Source organism: Ursus americanus, chromosome 14 (genome assembly GCF_024610735.1).
Source record: "Ursus americanus isolate L20-20 chromosome 14, mUrsAme1.1.p, whole genome shotgun sequence".
NCBI classification, from domain to species: Eukaryota; Metazoa; Chordata; class Mammalia; order Carnivora; family Ursidae; genus Ursus; species Ursus americanus.
The window spans coordinates 64,563,628-64,578,350 of record NC_142140.1 but is presented as its reverse complement, the minus strand read 5'-3'; the positions used below and the strand labels follow the sequence as shown (position 1 = coordinate 64,578,350).

Sequence of the window (14,723 nt, the reverse complement as noted above, 5' to 3'; positions counted from 1 at the left end):
GATCTTGGTGGTACGGAGACCCTACAGAAGCCGGGCCCCTTGGCCTTGGAGTGAGCCCCACGCACTTGGCCCCTGAGTCAGAGAAGCTGAAGGAGGGTCTGGGACATGTCAGCCACAGCCTGCATGAGCTGCGGGGTGGCTGCCATTTGCTTTTTGCCGTCCAGAACTCCCCAGAATCTTCCTATGGTGTGCCCTAACCCAGAACATTCCAGAAAATGAGCTCTGGCAACTGACGTTCAGCGTGGCCAGGCTCACACCTTAGAAGTCCATCACACAGCCAGGTGGTGGGAAGACAGCAGCTTGGGGTATCAGAATGACCTAAATTTAGGGAAACTGATCTATGCCTTTTCCATGGAGGACGGGGATAATGATGCCATTACCTTCTCTGTGGAGCGTTATTCACGGATGTCGAGGGCCCCGCTTTGCTCCTGGATGGAAGGTAAGACATCTGTAGTTCTTGACACTATCCTGGAGCATAACATCTCCCCATAATTAAGTCTCACTTTATCTCCTCAATAAATGGCTTCTTGTGTATTCCCTGCGTCAAGTTCATTCCCAGGAAGTTGATCTGCCTTCTTGTTATTGTGAATAAAACTAAATTGTGTTTTAAAATTGGTTATTGATTATCTGTGTTTCCAGAAGGATGTTAGTAAATAGTCATGTTCCGTCTTTAATGGGAATTCCCCTGGGGTTTCCTCGTAACTCGGATACTGGCTGTTGGTTTTAGATAGCATGCGTTATTTCCGATTTAGCATTTTAATCTCCTTTTTATGTGTGTTTTTCTGTGTCCTTATGGTGAGTCTAAGATGAAGCTGGTCTTAATACCAAGGAGAGGTATTTTTGAAGCTACAAATAGATGTGGAATTTTATCAAAGGGTGCATGGCCAGCATCTCTCAAGATGATTGTGTACAGTTTTATTTAAAAATAATACGATTACCAATATTCCTAGTTTTCCTAGCAGGACTGAATGTCGACATCAGAGGCAACTCGGTAGAAAGAGCATAGGATTGAGTGTCTGGGAACGTGGATTCTAGTGCTAGCTTGTTTTTGTTTTTTGTTTTTCTTTTTTTTAAAGATTTTATTTATTTATTTGACAGGGACAGAGACAGCCAGCGAGAGAGGGAACACAAGCAGGGGGAGTGGGAGAGGAAGAAGCAGGCTCCCAGCGGAGGAGCCTGATGTGGGGCTCGATCCCATAACGCCAGGATCACGCCCTGAGCCGAAGGCAGACGCTTAACCGCTGTGCCACCCAGGCGCCCCTAGCTTGGTTTTTTTATTATGAATTTGACCTCGGACAAGGCAGTATGTTTCATTTTCCCCCTGAACAGTGCCCCACACCTGCGTTCTCTGATCTGTAAAATGGGTGTAGTTATGCTTTCCTTTCCTAACACAGAGTTGGAAGGATAAGGACGAATCCATAGTCTCTTCCCCACGTTGATTTCAATGCTTTCCCATCTGCAAAAGAACCTTGAAAAAAGGAAGTCTGGGGGCATCGTGATCCCGTGACCTGGGATCCTGTGATCATTGAGACCGTCAACCAGCAGTTCGTTTTTCATTCACTCATTCGTCCAACAAATATTGATTGAGCAACTGTAGCGTGCTAGGAATTGTTCCAGACGCTGGGAACACAGCAGTAAACAAAGTAGACCAATCCCTGCACCCTGGAGCTTACATCCCAAACAACAAACAGAGAAACACTGGGAAGATCGATAAAGGTGGGAGAGGGGTGGAGAGTGAGGCAGGGTCCAGGCAGGCTTACTTTTAAGTGGGTTGGTCAGAGAAGACCTCACTGAGGTGACATTTGAGCAGAGGAGGGAATGAGCCGGGTGCAGGTCTGGGGGAAAACTGTTCTGTGCAGAGGGACGGCATGTGCAAAGGCCCTGAGGTACAACAGCAATGCCAATGCAGCTCGAGCTGGGCGAGTGGGCCGGAGGCGAGGGAAAGGGTTTGAGGTCTGAGAGGTCGAGGAGGGTCAGGTCACGCAAGACCTTGCTTCCTGTCCTAAATCAATCACTGTGGCTGCCTGTGGAGAGTGGTTGGAAGCTGGTGGTGGGTGGAGACAGGCAGACCTGAAGAGATGGTGGTCCAGTCCGGGATGACAGCTGCAGATGGGGTGGGAGGTATCGGATTTGGGGTCCAGTTTGAAGAAGGCACTCGCGGGGTGTGCTGGCGAGTTGCACGTTTCCTGTAGGGACAGCTAGTTGGCTCTTCCTGCGAGAAGAAAATGTGTCTGCCACTCTCATTACAGTCTGGGGCGATGGGGCCTGTGTTGTGCTGAGTCGGGGGAAACTGAGGCCCCCCCCAGCACGTCTCCACACCTCTGGTTGGGTTTGGATATCTGCGGGAGAAATTCCGCTTTGGGGCCCGGCCCAGAAGTGCAGGCCGTGGTGTGGCCTGCCCCACAGAGGGGCAGCTCCCCACAAGCCCTGTGTCCCCGAGGGTCATCGAGCCCTACACCACCCCCTTAAGAGTCGGCATTAGTCACGGAATACTTGGCCACGGGTGACACCGTGATTCAGTAATAAAAGACAGACAACATTTGGGAAGCATTTGCCTTAATTTTCATTTCAGGGCGTCTTGTCCTCCCTCAGACAGCCCTTTGTGTTCTTATGAGGCGCGGGACCCACCCACGTGCTCCAGGGGGGGCCAAGTTGCTCATTTATACCCTCGTGCTCTCAACTACCCCAACTCAGAACTGGAAAAAGTCTCTTCTCTCCCCCTGTGGGCTTCAGGTCTTCCCCGCTCTTTCCTGCCACTCTTCTCCCCTTTGGATCAAATGCTGAAAATTTTGTTCCCAGAGCTTCTTTCAGGCTGGAGCTCAGAGCAGTGCAAAACCCCCCACTGGGGCTGGCGGGAGGGGGGGCTTCCCACCATGCTCCCCCCTTACCCCCCCAGCTCTGAGGCCTGCCTGCTCGCCAGGCACAGAGCTCAGAAGATAGTAGCAGAGCTTATTGGTGCAAAGGAGAGAAAAGGACGAGATAGTTTCCTCCACGCGAAGACAGGAAAGCACACGTTAAAAATAACACCAACAGGCGAAATCGGGAACACAAACAAACGTAAGCCAGCAGGGCGTGATGGGGCGTTCGTAACCGCTGCCTGGCCTGCCTCTAGTAGTTCCGGAGAAATCTCCGGCCAGCGCCGTGTCCCGGGAGCCTTCCCTCTGGGGGGCCAGTCTGAGTAATGGGCAGAGGCTTAAAGTCGGAGCCATCTGGAAGGCTAGTTTTGTTTTTTTATGTATTTTTATTTATTTTTTATTTTTTAAGATTTTATTTCTTTATTTGAGAGAGAGAGAGAGAATGAGCATGAGCGGGGGGAGGGGCAGAGGGAGAAGCAGGCTCCCCGTGGAGCAGGGAGCCCGATGGGAACTTGATCCCAGGACCCTGAGATCATGACCTGAGCCGAAGGCAGACACTTCACTGACCGAGCCCCCCAGGTGTCCCGGGAAGGCTAGTTTGAGGAAGAGAGAAAGGACTCATCTTGAGGATGTATGTGGGAGGGTCTATCTGTCTGTCTTTTGGAGGAGGATGCCTTCAGGGGAGAAAGGCTCAAGCTTTGGGGGTGTGAGAGGAATTGAAACCCTATGGAGAAAGGGAGGAAGGAGTCCTGTTTTGGCCACTGCCTGTGATTTGTATGAAAGAGTGAATAAGACTTTTAAGTTTTGCTGTGAGTTGGGAGTGAAGTCCTCTCTCCCCCGCGCTGCCACCCCCCTTTTAAAGAGACTTTAAAGATCCAGTCCCCTTCGGGACATCTGACTGGCTCCGTTGGCGAGGCATGCAACTCTTGATCTCAGGGTTGTGGGTTCGAGCCCCACGTTGGGTCTATGTAGAGATGACTTAAAAATAAAAAAAATCTTGAAAAAAAAAAAGACTAAAAAATCAAATTGCTTTTAAATAATTTTTGGTCGCCTGAGTGAGGTTCCTTCGGATGCAATGCTGGGTGGAGACCAGACCACGGCTGCGTGGACGGCCTTTGATGACAGGTGGCCATCTGCGTGTGTCCCTGTACATACGTACCTATGCAGGGTGGGGCGGGGTTGAAGGTCACGGATTCGGTGGCTGGTGGCTGGGTTATATGGTAACTATGGTTAACCTTTCGAGGAACTGCCAGAAGATTTTCCACGCCGCTGACCGCTTTACGGCCCCACCTGTACGAGGGTCTAATTCCTCCGCATCCTTCCAGCGCTCGCTAGTATCTGTCTTCTCCATCAGGGCTCTTCTCGCGGGTGAGACGTGCGTTTTCATTGTGGTTTTGATTTGCATTTTCCCAGAGGCTAATGGTATTGAACATGTCTTCACGTGCTTACTGGCTTCCTGTGTCTGGGGAGAAAGGTCTTGTCAGAATCTCTGCCCATTTTTCTGTAACCGAGTTAAATTACCGATGTCGTTTTATTTTACTGAGTTGTAAGTGTTCCTGATGTCTTCCAGATAAAAGTCCCTTATCAGATAGACGTTTGGCAGAAATTTCTTTCTGTTCTCTGTGGGTTGTCTTTTCACTTTCTTTTTTTTATTAAAGATTTTATTTATTTATTCGACAGAGAGAGAGACAGCCAGCGAGAGAGGGAACACAAGCAGGGGGAGTGGGAGAGGAAGAAGCAGGCTCATAGCGGAGGAGCATGATGTGGGGCTCGATCCCATAATGCCAGGATCACGCCCTGAGCCGAAGGCAGACGCTTAACCGCTGTGCCACCCAGGCGCCCCTGTCTTTTCACTTTCTTGATGGTTTCCTTTGAAGCACGAGTTTTTAATTTGGATGATGTCGACTTTATTATTATTTTTTTTCCCATTCTCTTGCGTGTGGCTTTCGTTCTACCTAAGAAACTGTGGCCAAGTTGAGGTCGTGAACATTGACACCTGTTTTCTTCTAGAGTTTTACAGGTTGGGCTCTTATATTGGGGATTTAGATCTGCCTCGAGGTAGTGTTTGTAAACGGTGTGAGAAAGGGGTCCAGCTTCATCTTCTGGCTGGTGGCTCTCTTGTCCCAGCACCCCTTAGTTGAAAAGGCCGTCTTCTCTCCGTCTTCTCTCCGTGTTATGGTCTTGGCCCTTTTGCCCTCAGGGTTTAGCTATGCTATTTGTTTGAAGTCTCTGGGTGGGGAAGCATCTACAGACCCACAGGGAGAAAGCAAGTCAATCAAGGATCCCTTATGTTTGGGGAAAAAAAATGCTTTTGTTTGGAATTCTAGACAAGATTTCGATGGAAACCGTCACTGAAAATGAAAATCACCAGCAAACGATGTGGTTGAATAGATAGATGTGAGGAAACGTGGAGTTCTACGAATCTGGCCCAGTTGGCAGGGGGAGCGGGGGTGAGGGGAGGCGCTTGGCCTCCGCCAGCTCTGGAATTCGATGGGGTGTGGATCGAAAATCAGAGCTGACTGCATCAAGTGTGGGAACCCAGGCTGCGGGGCCGGGAGCACGGGGAGCCCCGTGTCCCACCCCAGCCCACGCTCCCCCAATTGGCTCCTTAGCAGCAGGAGGTCAGCACCGGGACAGCCGGGCACGGGGAGCAGCCGGCTGTGAGACTCTGTGCCAGTTCTTCCTTGGCCTTGATGCAGGAGGGGGATTAGAGAATTATTTCTTCTAGAAGCCTCCGCCGCAGAACGGAATCCTGGATTGCCGAGGCCTCTGCCTCCCATGCGTGGGGGGTTGGGCGGCTCCACCGCCCCAGAACTGTGGGTGTGGGCCGGGAGGATGCAAGCACGGCCTCCTGTGTGACTCAGGGCCCCGGCCCCGGGCAAGGTCATGTGCTGGGGTCCCCAGGCCTGGCCCGGCTCCCGGGGACACTGGACCCGCCCCCCCGCACCCGCACTGCTGCTCCCGGGAGTCCACCCCAGCTGAACCCCCAAGAGCAAAGGATTAGCTAAGTCCCAGATGTTTAGATCCCTAACTCAGTGTTTGCTTGTGTTCTGTCGCTCCCCGAGGTGGTCCAGGAGCTGGCTCAGATCTTGGTGTGGTTCTCGTGTTGAATCAGCATTTTCCGGGACAGGCTTGGGGGTTCCAGGATTTACTCGGAGCTTTCTGCCCTGGGTTCCCCTCAGCCCCGGTTGGAACCTGCCCAGTCTTGGGGGCTCAGGGCGGTGGAGACGGCGGCCCTCCTCTTGGACGGGAATCCAATCAGGACTTGGGGGAATTCTCTGCCCTGGTTCAGGTGAGTGTTTTTCAAAATCAAGTTCCCCAGTTGTAGCCTCCAGCCCTGAGTCGTTCCCTCTGTGAGTGCACGGTTGAAATGCTTTCAGGGGAGCTGAGTGGGGCTGGTGGTGGTGAGGGTTCTGGAACCCAGGAAAAGAGAGCATTCCCTGCAGTATTGCAGACCCAGGTTTCTTCCAGAGCCTGGAGTCAGCTAGCGAAAGCTCCAGCCCCTCCCTGGCTGGCCACCCCCAGCTGGCCTGTCTTCACACTACAGACTGTGCAACAGGGGGAGGGCCATGCGGTGACCTCTGGAACCCAGGAGTCCCCCTGATGGAAGCTGGAGCCTTTCATCAATGTGGTGATGGGTTCAGATGTCAGGGGCCACGTAGGCCCCTGAGATCCCAGGATTACATGCCACTGGAAACAGGCAGCGTCAGCCAATCGTAGGGAGCGCAGGCCCAGCTGGAAATCCCAAATCTCCCCATCTTAGAATGTCAGTATTGATTCAGATGGAAAACAACAGCAGACAAGACAGTGAGTTGGCCAAAACCTACCAACAGCCTCTTTGTAACCCTTCTCTCTGCATAAGAAATGGGGTGCTAGGGACAGGTGGTGACTCACCAGGTTGCCAGTCCAATAAGCAGCCTGCACTCACACTCTGGTTTCTAGACTCCCAGGCTCTGGAGCAGTGTCCGGTCAACCTTACCAGTACCCTCCAGTCAAGCAAACGGAGACCCCCATGAGGTCAAGGAAGACCATTCAGCTTAGTAAGGGGCTGAGCTGGGATTTGACCCCAGCACTGGCTGACTCTGTCCGTCCTGCTGTCCCTGGGATGAGCATTGGCGTCTGCTCCGTTCGGGAGCATTTTTTCTTCCCACAGTTCCACCCTGGGATTGGTTCCCAATCCTTGAAAAACAGAGCTGTCGCTTGACCAGTGAGTGGCTTCTCCGAATTCTGGGGACTTTTCGGGAGCAGGAGGAGATCCCGAGGGCACGCATGTGTGAGTGTGCACGTGAATTCTGTCCTGCTTCTTCACGCCCATTCATCGTTCCCGGTTTCTCCGAGAGGTCTGCGGAGTTCCCCAGAAGGAGTCGCAGCCGGCGCTTTTCCCGGTCTCAGAAGCAACCCCCCTTAGCAAGAAAGACGCACTTAACCCGTGTCCTTCCTGAGCCACCGGCGACCTGGGGTCTCCAGGCTCAGCCCCTACGGTGGGTCCCCTGCAGATTTGGGGGGCACCCTGGGAGGGTGAGCCAGGACCACAGACTGGCAGCACCCTCGGCCAGACCCGGGGAGCCCCCCTTGGATGCATGATGGGGAGTCTGGCGGAGGGGTGTGTGTGTGTGTGTGTGTGTGTGTGTGTGTGTGTGTGTGAGGGTTGGGGGCAGGGGCCAGGAAGTGGTCATAAGTAAAGCAGGGCGGAGGGGCTTCTCAGAGATTTACTAGCTAAATATTTTCCGGATGTTTTCATCGTCCTTTAAGGCTGATCCAGAGGCGGACTTAACAGGACTTAGCCTGACTTCTCCAGTGGCTCCCACCCTCCACCACCCCCTGACCCCTCGCACCCTGGCCTCCTTCCCAGCACCACCCGGACGCCGCCCCATTGCCCTCATACCATTCCCTCCTCGTTTCATCGTACGGGGAAAGAGGACCGTCTCCTCTCCCTGTTTTTAGTCATATTACACGTAGAGTCGTACGACCCGATTTCTTTCTTGATGTTTAACGTTTATTGAATATCTTTCTTTGTTAGTATGTGTGTCTAAAGCATTCTTTTTGGTGTCTGCTATTAGTTCATGGTTTGGGTGAACTATTTATTATTTATAATCCCCTAGTGATGGACACTGAGGTTGCTTCCTTTTTTTTTGTTTTTGGCTGTTGAAATCCCTGGCGCTGACCGTCCTCGTGATGACATCTCCTCACACTGTGATTGGTTTGCTCTTCGGAAAGGTTGTACCAATTCACAGCCCTTGGAATGACTAATGCCCCACTCGTTGGCCAAGACTGGGATTGGCGGGCCTGCAGAGAGCTTTTTTTCCCCCTCTCACCCCCCCTTTTTTTCTTCTTTGTTTTAAGAGAGAAAAACATAAAAACAGAACTCGTAGTGACAAATGCTACCGGCGCCCTTATGGGTCATGTTCATTCCAGTGCCTCGCTCCTGCCTGTCCGTCCACAGTCCGTGAGCACCGAGCAGGGGGCCGCTGTCATGGAAAGAGTGTGCTGGCTCAAAGGTCCATGTGCCAACCTTGGCTCTGTTATTCAGCAACCTGCGGAAAAGCTCTTGTCTTCTCGGTGCTTCTGTTTTCTAATCTTTACCATGGGAATAATCATACTTGCTCCACATCCTTGGCACGTCGCGGGTGACGAGTCAATATTTATTTTAAGACCTCCCCCAGCGACTCTGGCTTCCGTAGCTTCTCTTCCGTCCCTCTGACGCCCCCAGAATGTCCTGCCACCCCCACTTGTCACTGAACCCACCACAGACGGCTGTCATATTGCAGACTCAAGAGATGCGTGACTTTGGCTCTTTGGGTACCATCGTGGCAATCCAGGCTCTCATACGGGTCCTTCCTCTGCCCTTGGACATCTGGAAGTGTTGGGTGGATGAATATCGGGGTCCTGTGCGCCCCTTGTGGGGAGGTATTCCCAGTGCAGCTGGTACTGGGGTGGGCAGGTGGTGATGGGGGGCTATGTCTCCCGCCAGGCCCCGTGCCCGTGTGTGGGGTGCAGAGCATATCTGGGCTCCTTCCTTCGGGACCGATAAGGAGCCGTGTCATGCAAGCTGCATTTCCTCGAGGACCCCGTCCTGTGGGTCTCCCCTGGGAGCGGGGGTGCAGCCCGCGGTGCGAGAGAGGGCCAGTGTGCATGGGGCGGTCCAGTTCTCGTCTGCTGCCCGCCTGGCCTCTCCCTGTTGGAAGCTGTGCAAGGCCCCGCCACGAGGGGCTGGTCGGAGCCGGGAGCCGTGTGGGGAGCCCTCTTGGGCACAGGGACGGCTCTGTTTCCTCCTCCGCCTCGCCAGGGGCCCCCATTCACGGCAAGGAGAGTCACGCATTCCCCCTTGAGATAAGAATAGAGCCCAACTGTGCCGCGGGACAGAGTCCGGCTTCTTCTGCCGGCCCTGCGAGGCCTGGCAAGGGCTCCCAGATGGTACTGGCATGAGTGGGCCCTGGCGGCCTGCCCCGCCAGCCCCTTGTGCATTGTGCGGCTGGGACACTGGGTGCAGTGTGCATGCGTGCCCACCCGGCCCCCCCGGAGACCAGTGTCTCCAGGCTCTGCTCAGGATGGAGGGATTTGGCCTGCAGTCAGCTGCCCCGGGGCTCTGCTGTGCGCCTTCCCTTCCCTGGGGCCCCGGTCTCCACCCTCCCGGCCTCCATACCTCTCTGAGTAGCCACTGCTGTTTATTCCTGGAAGGGAGGCAGAGAGCCCTGGCTGGGAGCGTGGGGAGGAGAGTGGGCTGGGTGTTAAAGGCGGCATCCTGGCGACTCCATGGCCTCCTTCTGCAAGCCTAAGGTGCAGGAGACACGAACAAGCAGGGGCCACTGATGGTGTGTGACAGATGGGGTGCTGGGGCTTCCGTCCTCAGCCCCGCCTGTGTCCGAGGTGGCAGAGGGAACAGCCTCGTGTCACTGCAGCGGCGGGACTGGACCAGGGGCTCTTAACCCGGCGTGGGGCCCGGAGTGTTCCTGGGTTCTCCTGTGACCGGGTTGGGGGGATCCTTAGTGTTGTTTCCAGCCTTCAGATGCGGGGGGCAGGGCTTCTCAAAGTTGGTCCCCGGACCAGCTGCAGGAACAGTGGAGATGCACATTCCCAGGCCCCACCCCGGGCCTGCTCTGGCAGAACCTGGCCACAGGGCCCGGAAATTGTGTTTGACACCCTCCCCAGGGGGGTTCTGATGCACACAGCTGCCCCAGGACCACTGGTCTAATAAGTGAGCTGTTTGCAAACAGGTTTCAGCGCTCTCCCCGGTGGGTCAGGTGACTCAGCTGAGTGCCCAGGGCCACGACTGTGTCCTGCTGGGCACACAGTCCACCGACAGGCGTTCAGATCAAGAGAGCTGAAACTATCTGTTTGAACACGGAGACTCCCATTCAACCTAAAAAAAACCACAAAAACTCAAAAAACTTACAACTTGCGCGTTTTCACACATTCCAGTTGATTCTACAACTGGATGAGGTCGCGTTTTGGGTTTCTGGGTGAAAACACTGAGCCGTGTGTCCGGCAGTGGCTGGTCGGTGCCACGGAGGTGTGACGGGAAGCCAGGGTTTTCCGCCGTGAGCCGGGGGCTTTCCAGTAAGTGTGCAGGCGGCCGTGAGGCCAGTGCGGCGAGGCTGTCCCTTCTGGTGGGGGGCGCCTGGCCTGATCTAAAAAGCGCGTTAACGAGTATTTGAATAGGGCCGCACGCAGGCATGCAAGTGTTTGGGGGAAGGGCTTCAGTATCTGAGTCTCTGTCTCAACCTGTGAGGGTTCCTGAAAGTCGCTGGCTTGGGCACCAGCCGCTCTTGCAGGAAGAAAGTGCTAGAAGGGAAGTCTCCCGGGGCAGGGCAGGATGCACAGACACGCGGCTGGACCGTTTCTGAGGCTTTCGGGGTTTCCGCGGCACGGTCCCCTGGGTGGGCGGGGAGAGCAGTGCCACCTTTGTTTGCAGGCGAGAGAACGCCTCCTCTTGGGGGATTCCGATCACACCTCCCGCCCCCCGCCTTGTGTCAAGGGTCCCCCACCTCCCCGGTCCTCCCCGTGAGACCCAGTCTCAGTGGCTGCCGAGACTTGGTTGGAAGGAACGGGCGGGAGGAGCATAGGGCAGAGGCCGATGACCGCGAGCAGTCTTGGGAGCACCCGATTAGATCTCCAGGATCTCGGTACCCGTGGCCCCTTGGGTGGGTAGAACGTTTCCAGAGGGATCTGCCGATGCAGAAATATGTAGTAATAATAGACAGCATTTATATAGCGTGCACTGTCTTGTAGGCACCGTGCTAAGCAGTGTGCCTGTATTCGTTACCTCAGTTAATAATCACAAGACACACAAGGTGTGACCAGGCCCATTTTACAGATGGGGAAGTTCTAGGATTTGTACCCGAACCATCTCTAGCCGGAGCCTGCGATTGAAGCCGCTGGTTGCTCTATACTCCTTTTCTGCATCCCTGTCCCGGAGAGGGGAGTGGGGACCCCTCATCGCCTCCACTTACCCCCCAACATACCTGCACACCCAGTTGAGCAGCTAGGTGTCCCCAGTTTGGGGTCCCAGCAGGCCCTTGCTTTCATGGAGCAGCTGTGAAGGGGAGCAAATGGTGAGGAGGGATGGGAGGGGCGGTGAGGTGGGGTGGGGAGAGGAGGTACCCGGGGATGCCTTTTCTTCACACCTCCTTCCCCGGCCCCCAGCTGCTGACTCGGATCCATGTGCTTTTGGGATCTTCTGCTGGCCATCTGGGGATCGAGTCCTGGTCTAGCTGAACCATTTGGGGGAGACTCAGTCGTGGGACAGGAAGGAAAAGCTGTGATGTTCCAGCTTTTCAAGTCCTCGCAACTCTGCAGGGGGGTGGGGGGGAGAGGAGACCGGAAGAGTTTAGGGCAAGGCGGAGGGAGGCGGACGGCGGCTGGACCAGCTCCTGGTGGCTGTCTCTTCCACTAGAGCCTGGGGCCAGCCCCAGGCCAGCTGGCTCACAGCTGGATGCGTGGTGGGAGGAGACAGGAGGGTCCACAGGCCAAGACGCTGTCAGGGAAGTGTACCCAAAGTCAGCCTTGACTTTCCTCCAAACAGGAAAAGCCTGGGTGCTCCGCTCCCTTGCATTTCCCCGGGGGTTAGCGGTGCTGGTAAGAGTTCCGCGTTGGGGTCAGAGGCGTGAGGACCCTGGGTGTGACCCCCTCTCCTGCCCATCCTTTGCCATCAGGCTGCCATGGGCCCTGGAGTGAGCACAGCCCGGTGAGAGCAGTCACCCCGCCTAGCAGAGATTCTCAGATCAGAGGAGATGGGAGCCTGTAGGGCCCCCTCAGTCCTGGGGTGGGCATTGCCCCTGGAGATGTCGCGAGTGAAACGTGGAGCGGACCAGTTAGCTGAGAAGGCCCTGAAACCAGTGGGTGCTTTGGGACGGCAGCTGGGCCGGCTGTAAGGACAGTCCGTGGGTGGCTTCCAGAGTTGTGGTTTCTGGTGCTGAGAAGAGCACAGTTTCAGCGAACCCGGGTCATAGTGGTCGTGGTGGTGATGGCGATGATGGTGGAAGGGGCAGGCAGTGGGAGGAAGGAAGCCGACCAGGGACCTTGACCAAGTACCAGACCCTCTCGGGAGGGTCCCCCGGTGCTGTCCTCCACCCAGCAGGCTTCATGTTCCGTGACGCTGGGCACGCTCGCAGGAATCCCACAAGACGAGTGTCTGCTCCTTTGCACCCTTCTCGAATGAGTTGTCTTTTTTTTTTTTTTAAAGATTTTATTTATTTATGTGACAGAGAGACAGCCAGCGAGAGAGGGAACACAAGCAGGGGGAGTGGGAGAGGAAGAAGCAGGCTCATAGCGGAGGAGCCTGATGTGGGACTCGATCCCGGAACGCCAGGATCACGCCCTGAGCCGAAGGCAGACGCTTTAACGACTGTGCTACCCAGGCGCCCCCTCGAATGAGTTGTCTTAACGTCTACCCCCTGAATAAAATGTGTGCTTTGTGGGAGCAGCGTGCCTGGGGGCAGGCCTGTGGTGAGCTCCAGGAACTGCTGGGTGAACTCGTGAATGGCAGAAGGAAGGAAGGGGGGCAGAAGAGCTAGAAAGATCTTCCACTGCGGACATCTCGCACTGTTGAAAATTTTCACCCACCCTTCAGTCCACCCCAAACTCCTGGCTCCCCTTACTTTGTTCTGTCTGTCTCCTTGTCACCTTCTCATATTCTTATAGTTTACTTATCTCTGTTTTGATTCTCTGCCCCCCCCCCATGCCCATGCTGGGAGAACACTAGGTTTTTCCCCTCTGTTTTGTTCACCGATGTGCCCAAGTGTCCAGGAACAGCTCCGGGCAGTTCTCCCTCCGGGCACTCAAATGCTCGCTATGCATTTGTCAGATGAATGAATGGGTGGAAAAGCTCCGGAAAGCACTTGCTAGTGTCCAGTGGGGGGGATAGACCTGCGTGCCCTGGGAGGTGCCCGCACAGTCTGGCCACCTGCCCTCGGCCCTGCTCCATCCTCGTGCTGTGCGGGTTCCCGGAGGAGGACCACGCCGCCGGCTCCGGGATGTGAGATCCTTCCTGAATCCGCCTGTGGATGGTCAGAGCCTCAAGGGCTGACCAGGTAGAGAGTGAGCAGAGCTGGGAACTGTTTGCAGCTCAGGATTTTGGAGCCTGTTAGGACCGCATTCCTGAATCCCGCCCGCCCCCTCCCTGCCCTGCTACTCCGTTCCCGCCCTGTGGGCCGTGGGAAGTGGAAAATGCCTGGTTGAGCAATTGAGGGCGAAGGCGAGATCCCTGTTTACTCAGCCTCTGTCATCTGGCCTTGCAACTAGTGCCCGGCTTACCAGCTTAATCCAGGGTAGTCTCGGCGGCCTCCACACCCTGGGTGCTTCCCATTCCTCTCGGGGTCATGTCCAGACCCAGAATCCCAGCCCAGATCTCCAACAGCGTCCCCTGGCGGGAACCTGCAACCCTGAGGGCAGCAAGCCTGCTTCCAGGCTCTGCTCAGGGGTTTGCTCTCGGCCTCCTGACTCCGCCGCGGCCGCTGTGTCTCCAGACATCACACCTGCTCCTTCCTCCAGGTCCAGGCCCCCTGCAGCCTTCCAGTAAAAAGGCAGGTGTGTCCTTCTAGCTGCTTGGGTCACAGCCCCCACCCTCTTCCCACGTTCAGTTTGCCAGGTAAGCGTGTAGGCTCCTCCTTCCAAATAGATTTTTAGAAAACACAGCCACTCTGGCCACCCCCACTGCCATCCTCTTGGTGAGCCGAAGCCTCTGTCCTTGGGCCTCTGGAGTCTTGTGGTTACTGCCTGGCTGCTCGGCCAGGGTCCCGTCTGTTCTTAACTAACAAGTTGGATTGTGTCCCACGTCTCCTCGGGACATGGCGGTGGGTCCCTACGATGCGGTGGGAGTAGAGCTGAGCAAGCCCTCACGATGGCTGGCAGGGCACCACGTGACCTCCGTGTCTGTCCCCTGCCCCCATCCCACTCCTCCCTCCCCTGCCAACCAGACTCCACTGTGTCCCTGCAAACGTTCCAGGCATGCTTTCTTGCGAGGGCCTTTGCAGCCCACGTGGGTCCCCCAGAGATGTCCGGCCCGGAGCCCAGGTCGGGTAGTCTGGTTTTGCAGGTGCGGTGAAGTTAAGGCTGTCGGGATGAGGAGGGGGTCCTGGGCTATCTGGGGGGGGGAGGCAGCGTGATGTCAGGGGTCCTTTATATAAGAGGGAGGCTGGACGGCTGGGTCAGGAGTATACGTGACATCAGAAGTGGGAGCTGAGCAATGCTAGGAAGGGGCCACCCGCCAGGATGACGCGGTAGCATCTGGAAGCTCAGCCAGGCAAAGGCGAGGGAGCCGTTCTCTCCCGGGGCCTCTGGAAGGGGCCAGCCCTGCTAATATCTTGGCTTCAGACCTGCGGGACCCCTTCGGGCTTCTGACCTCCAGAACCCTCAGACCATAGATCTGTG

At 55.6% G+C, this 14,723-nt stretch overlaps 1 protein-coding gene across 2 annotated transcripts in view; it reads left to right on the top strand.

Annotated features, from left to right (window-relative positions):
• Positions 1–14,723, top strand: part of GAS7 (growth arrest specific 7) — a 200,048-nt gene that overhangs the window by 37,657 nt on the left and 147,668 nt on the right. Inside the window, exon 1 of one of the 2 annotated variants that reach the window (XM_045797244.2) lies at positions 4,144–4,223. The exons of the other annotated variant lie outside the window; for it this stretch is intronic. The gene's annotated coding sequence lies outside the window, so the exon portion shown is untranslated. Of the gene's footprint in view, positions 1–4,143; positions 4,224–14,723 lie in introns of those variants that run through there. 2 annotated transcript variants of the gene reach the window in all.